This window comes from Sinocyclocheilus anshuiensis, unplaced genomic scaffold (assembly GCF_001515605.1).
Source record: "Sinocyclocheilus anshuiensis isolate Anshui unplaced genomic scaffold, SAMN03320099.WGS_v1.1 scaffold2583, whole genome shotgun sequence".
NCBI classification, from domain to species: domain Eukaryota; kingdom Metazoa; phylum Chordata; class Actinopteri; order Cypriniformes; family Cyprinidae; genus Sinocyclocheilus; species Sinocyclocheilus anshuiensis.
In genome coordinates this window covers 272,136-278,873 of record NW_015558565.1, presented here as the reverse complement: position 1 = coordinate 278,873, position 6,738 = coordinate 272,136, and positions in this window count along the sequence as shown.

Below are 6,738 nucleotides of genomic sequence, written 5' to 3'. Positions count from 1 at the left end.
TTGTTGAGATAGTGAATTGGTTTTGTTAAATGTGAGACAAAATCATCACAATTCAAAGAACCAAAGACTTAAACTACTTCAGTCTGTGTGCATTGAATTTATTTAATACACGAGTTTCACAATTTGAGTTGAATTACTTAAATAAATGAACTTTTCCACGACATTCTAATTTATTGAGATGCACCTGTACTGGATACAAGCGCTTTAAAGACAATATTCAATCTAAAAGTGTCCTGTACTATGGAGATTAACTGTATATATTCAAATTATTAAATGAGTTTTATGTTATTGAGATTATACAATTATCTGCCGTTTAGAAATACAAACAAAAGCAAAATTTAACAATTATATATGTAGTTTTGTCTATTTTTGCAACATTACTGCCCCCTACAGTTAAGTAAGATTAATTCAGTTCAATTCAATTCATTTAATTTAATTCACTGGAATTTACTCTTGATTTTTTTCATATATATATATATGAAACTGCGATCAATGTAATGCTAATGCTTTGGTATGAATAAACAAAATATACAAAAACAACACATCTGTCCTCTTGTTGTATTAAAATCCTGGACAAATCTTGCATGCAGGTCAACAGCTGAAATACAAAATGCTCTGATCTCCATCTAAGAGATGAAACATTTTAGCCAGTAAATGAACTGAAGAAAAATGTTCAGGAGATCCAGATTCACTCCAGACAGAGTGAAAATATACTGAACTGCATCCATCTGTTTCTCAGGATTTATTCTATCCACATGGTTCCTTCATGACATCACTTATATATTCGTCAAACAGAAACAATGAGTTAAATTACAGTGTGTTCTGGGTTATGAAGAGTAATTTTCTGAGTAAAATTTGAGCTTCTTTAAGATGCAAGAGAACAGGTAGATAAAATTAATCCTTGTTTTCAGTCCAGGGGGACTCACAGTCTTTACTCTAACTTTCTCTTTTAATCTGACACAGGTTAAGAAAAGTATTTCATATCTATTGACATATACAACATATTAAATACATTTATGTGAATAATTATTTATCATTGTAAATTGTTGGGAACGCAGTCATAAATCCACAGGCAACTGAACATAAACACAAAACTCAAAATGAATCCATTCTCGAGTAGGAGAGTTTACCATCATCACTGCTACTGAAAATGTTTCACAGCAAACAATTGAACCAGTAGGTGACAAATCATTGATTCCTAAAATCCACTACAGCTGAAGTTTAGAAAACATGACACTCTTGTGAGCAGGTTTTTCTTGTTAAATACCCAATTTAAACTTTAAAGCTGCAGTCCGTAACTTTTTGGTTAAAAATTAACAGCAATACATTTTTGAGCAAGTACATAACCAGCCAGTGTTCAAAACTATCTCCAGCCCGATTCACAACGGTAAGCTTATAATTATTTGAGTGGTACTGATAGGTTTTTGCGGGAAATACGAGCATGGCACCGTTCGTCTTTGCGTCATTACGTCACATCTGTACACATAAAGAATTAGACCCGGCCAGTATCGCGTGTGTGGATGCTGCAGGTGGCAGATCATGTATAGCCTCTTCTTACAGCAGCTTGAATAATTAAACTTGTCATTTTAGAACGAGTTCTAAGGAACATTAAATTGCTTTTTGAGGTTAAAAACAATTTATTTCGATAACATTCGAATGGTATAATTAGAGATTGTACAGAAATTGAAATCTACAGGTAACGCGAATACACACTAAATACACAGTCACACAATGTTGATGTTGAGAACTAACAATAATAATAATTTGCACGGTTTGACGTGATCTGAGCTAAGTGATCGTTAATCAGCATTGGTAGTGTCATTTATTGTAAAACTTTTTTTTTTTTCCAGTTGGTCTGAACAAAACCGGCAGACATGTTACTTGTTCAGATGACATTTTTTTCGGGTGAAAGTTCTTATTTTGGACATACTTAAGACATATTATCTGTAATTCTGAAGTACAGTGAATATCCACAGCAGTGCGGTGATGGACAGCCACACTACTCAATAGTGATGGGTCGTTCTTGAACGATTCGTTCATTTTGAACAAATCTTTAATGTGACTCGGGAAGAACGAGTCGTCTCGGGAAGTGATTCGTTCAGTCGCGCAGGTGCAACATTCTATAGGTTCTGTACTGGAATTAGTTAACCTGTTTCAAGTCTTCGGGTTTTCGAGTCGTTCGTTCATCATGAGACACCCCCATAAGCTTAACCAACACAAAAAAACAAAACAAAAAAAAAACAAGTATCTCTGCTTTATCAAAGTGATTTCACCATCATATGGACAACATTTTAAGCATAACCAACTCTTTATTACCTTTACCACAGGAAAAGAAACATCATGACAGAAATTCACACATTTATAAACTGTAAGAAATAAATTTGAAATACAATTTGAGACCAGAAACGCATCACATAACTGTAAGAGTAACCCGTTTGTAAGGATTGGGAAGGTTGCCGTCACGTCACGTGACAAAAGAACGAACAACTCGAAAGATGAACTAATCAATTCTCTTTCCAGCTCAGACTGCATTGGTTAAGCAAATCTCATAAACCCTTAGTTTATTCACAATAGAACATAGAAAACATATAAACTGAAGAACTGTACCATTTTAAGGAAAAAAAATTTAGGCAATTTTGAATTTGAGGCTGCAACACATGTCAAAGTTGGGACGGGGCAACAAAAGGCTGGAAAAGTAAGTGTTTCTAAAAAAGAAACAGCCGGAGGAACATTTAGCAACTAATTGGGTTAATTGGCAACAGGTCAGTAACATAAGTGTGGGCATAAAAAGAGTATCTCAGAAGTAAAGCTGGGCAAAGGTTCACCAATCTGTGAAAAACTGCATCTACAAATTGTGCAACAATGTCAGAATAATGTTCCTCAAAGTAAAATTGTGAAGACTTTGAATATCTCATCATCTGCAGTACATAATATCATCAAAAGATTCAGAGAATCTCTTTGCACAAGGGACAAAGTAAAATCAACTTTGGATGCACGTGATCTTCAGGCCCTCAGGCAGCACTGCATTAAACACAGGCGTGATTCTGTAATGGAAATCACTGCATGGGCTCAGAAATCATTGTCTCTGAACAAGGTCCACAAATGCAGCTTAAAGCTCTGTCATGCAAAGAAGTTATTTGTGGACATGATTCAGAAATGCTGCTGTCTTGTCTGGGCCAAAGCTCATTTAAAATAGACGAAGGCAAAGTGGAAAACTGTTCTGTGGTCAGACGAATCAAAATTTGACGTTCATTTTGGAAACCGTGGATGCCATGTCGTCTGGACTTAAGAGCAGAGAGACCACCCGGCTTCTTATCAGCGTTTTACACATGGATCATAAATCAGTCTTTGAGTTCAGCAGGATTGTTAGAGAAGACTTTGAGGAATCCAGTAGAACTTCAAACGCAGAGAAGCACAGTAGTATTTCAAGCCTTTCACTTTCACAGTAATCAGTCTGTTAATATGTTTTGGGTCCAACAACAACGTTTGTCAGGATTGGCTATATTGTTCATCCTTATCTTTCTTTCTTTTTTCTCTACACATTTTATCCAGTCTTCGCCAAAATTCTGCCCTTGTAATCTTCAGACTGAACTGCAAAATGGTTTGGAATGTTGTTGTTGTTTTTTTTTTTCAGAAAAAAATCCAAGAAAACATTGCTGTTTAGTGCTGACTCTCAGCTCAGTTAGTTTCTTTAGCAGCAGGTAAACACAAAGCTGATGGTGGTGTGACAGTATGTAACCCACAATGCATGGTAAGTTTCTTCTATAATTATAAACACAACGCGGGACAGATATCATCCATAATCTGAACTAATGTTGTAAATTTGAGTCCATCTGTGTAGGTAAACAACAATTTAAACATGAACGTTCAAATTGCATTTAACTAAGCCAATGCATCCCAATGAAATAACCTATGGTAATATGGTAAAAATTATAATACAGAATTTTAGCAAACATTGTACAACCTCAAGTCTCAAAATAAGATGGAAAAGCACAGAAAGAAACAGAACTGTTAGAAATGTGTGTTCCAGTCTTCTCCACGGTTTTCATTACTACATTTACAAACCCGAGGGAACGGATTGCGAAAGCGTGCGCACGGATTATGAATTTGTGGGTACGGATTCAAAAACCGAAGGTAGGCTACGGTTTACAAAATCTGAGCGCACAGATTGGAAATTCGTGGGTACGGTTTATTAATCCGTGGGCACGATTTGTTAAACCGAGGGAACAGTTTAAGAATTCGTGCGTACGGTTAATAAACTGAGGGGACGGATTGCAAAACCGTCGCCACTGATTGTTTTTTTTTTCTCCTACAGGTGACTTCCCGGGCTCCGTACATTTCTGTATCTGTACAGTACAAATGTTTTTGTGTGAGTATTTATAGTATAGATTATGCCTGTTCTATAGCGCTTTATTACAATAGAGAATATGGATATGTTGACCTGCGCCCTCCTGTGGTGGAGTTAGTTTATACATGCTCGTTTCTAAGTCAGTGTAACATTTACTTTCGGTTTTGAAAAAGTCGAGGCGTTGGTGGTAAAATGGCGCACATTTCGGGTAAGATGTTAAACCCACATATTTAATACCTATCAAAATAATATTTTATAAGGATGGAAATGTTTATTTTTACTGCTGTCTTAAAACGGACTTTCTTTAAGAAATAAATACTACAGTCGCCTGCTGCTGTGTGCTGACATGTGTTTGTGCTGTCAGTTTATTACTTTGTAATAGCTTATTATTTTGAGTTGCAAACTGTTATTACCTGACTGGATTGAGCTTTTAATGACATTAGCGGAATTAATCACACGCGACTGTAGCTTTGAATGTAATCTTAATGTTAGTCTCTTCTGATTTAAGCGCATGTATTTCTCTCCTCGCTGTTTTTCCCCTTCAGCCAGATTTCTCGTTTGATTTTGAAACATGGAGGCATAAATGGCACAACATCTGCGTGAGTATCAAATTATAACAAATTAATGTGTTTTATTTAAAGACTCTGTCTTATTAAAGTGTAGCTAGTATACACGATCGTTTCCGTTAGTTCATTTTAACATTGCATTTCTAAGTCCATGCTTTATTGCCTACAAAAGAACTGTGAACAATAAGTCGTCAACTTAAACCCAATACTGCAACCCCAAACAACGAGTGATGAACTTTATAAACTACAATGTCCCTGAGTGTACGGAAGATCTGCCTCTGTGTACCGACGTTTTTGTGTTGTTTAAGCGGAAGTAGGCCTAAGTGATGTAGGCCTATACAGTGTTGGGATTATTTCTGCGTTCTTATTTGCTCTGAAAGCAAAAGAAAAAACACTATGTTGTCCCAATTTTATAAACTAGGGAAAAGCGCATGTAAACATTTGAACTGTCTTTTAGTTCATATATTATTTTTGTTTTCTGTATGTAAACATCAGAGGCCTGCTGTGGCATTCTGACATAAGGAGACAAAGTCCTCACAGTTTTGTTTTTTCTTTTCTTTTCCAGTATAAATTAATGTCCCAGTTACTTTCTGGTTTAATAAACATTATTTATACTATCAAATAATAATAATAATAACAATTATTTATATATATATCTGTAATTAGTGTTCTATTTGTTAAAACCAAGTGTAAATCTCAAGTTAGTGTTTATAAAATAATAACCATAATTCCAAAATAATAACAATAAACAATACAATGCACAACAGCTTTCATGTCATTTGTAAACTGTTCAGGTATTACTTTTAATATTCAACTTTTTTGGATCAGCAGTCATCATAGCTTGATAAACAATTTCACCAATCATTTATTTAATTTCACCAAGCTGTCTGCTCACCAAAAAAAAGAAAGAAAAAAGAAAGAAAGAAAGAAAGAAAAACACATCATGTTTTTAGGCCATTTCAAGTCTGAATTGTATGTGACATAAGGCCGTGATATCTATGTGAGTGAGTCGTATAGTATTTACTTTTTTGCATTAGTCTTCTCAGTAGCACCATCATTATTTATTCACGCTCATGTGGATGTGGAATGTTCATCAAAACAAGAGTCAGGATTCATCACATGAACCAATAATAGTGTGTGGAGGCATTGCCTCCTCTCGTGTGACTTTCCCCCATTCATCCTCTATTAGTCCCCACCACACACATTAGGTCTGCTCAAACTGAGTGGGCTCAAGAGAAATGCAGCCTGCTGTAATTTTAAATATGTGAAATAGCTTCAATAGCTGAAATAATGCAAAATGCCATTTTTATGACCTCTCTTATTTTCTTTTTAAATTAACATTTTGCAGATTCGGCAAGGTGTATGCATACTTGTGATCTCAGTTGTACATATAACCTATTTAATGATCCCTTTCAAATTACTTCTGGTGCAATAAACACTCTTAAGTTGTTTGTCTTTTTCTTGAAATGATTGTAGCACTTAATTCACTGACATTCGTGTTGAGCTGCTTTGTTGAATAGAAACTACTGATTACTGAAACTTTTTTTTTTTTTTTTTTGTGATGCTCACATTTATTGTAACTCTGAAGCAGTTTGTATTTGTATTAAGTTAAATATACACATACAATTGACTTGACTTAAATTCTGTATCTCCTTGCTCTCTGAGACTAATGGCTCGTTTCCACTGAGCGGTACGGTACAGTACAGTTCAGTACAGTACAATTCGGTACGGGTAACCCTGATCAGGCTTGCGTTTCCACTGCCAGTAGTACCCTTACTTGGTAGGCGTGGTGTATGCCGGAAAGTAGCGATCGACGATGAACCG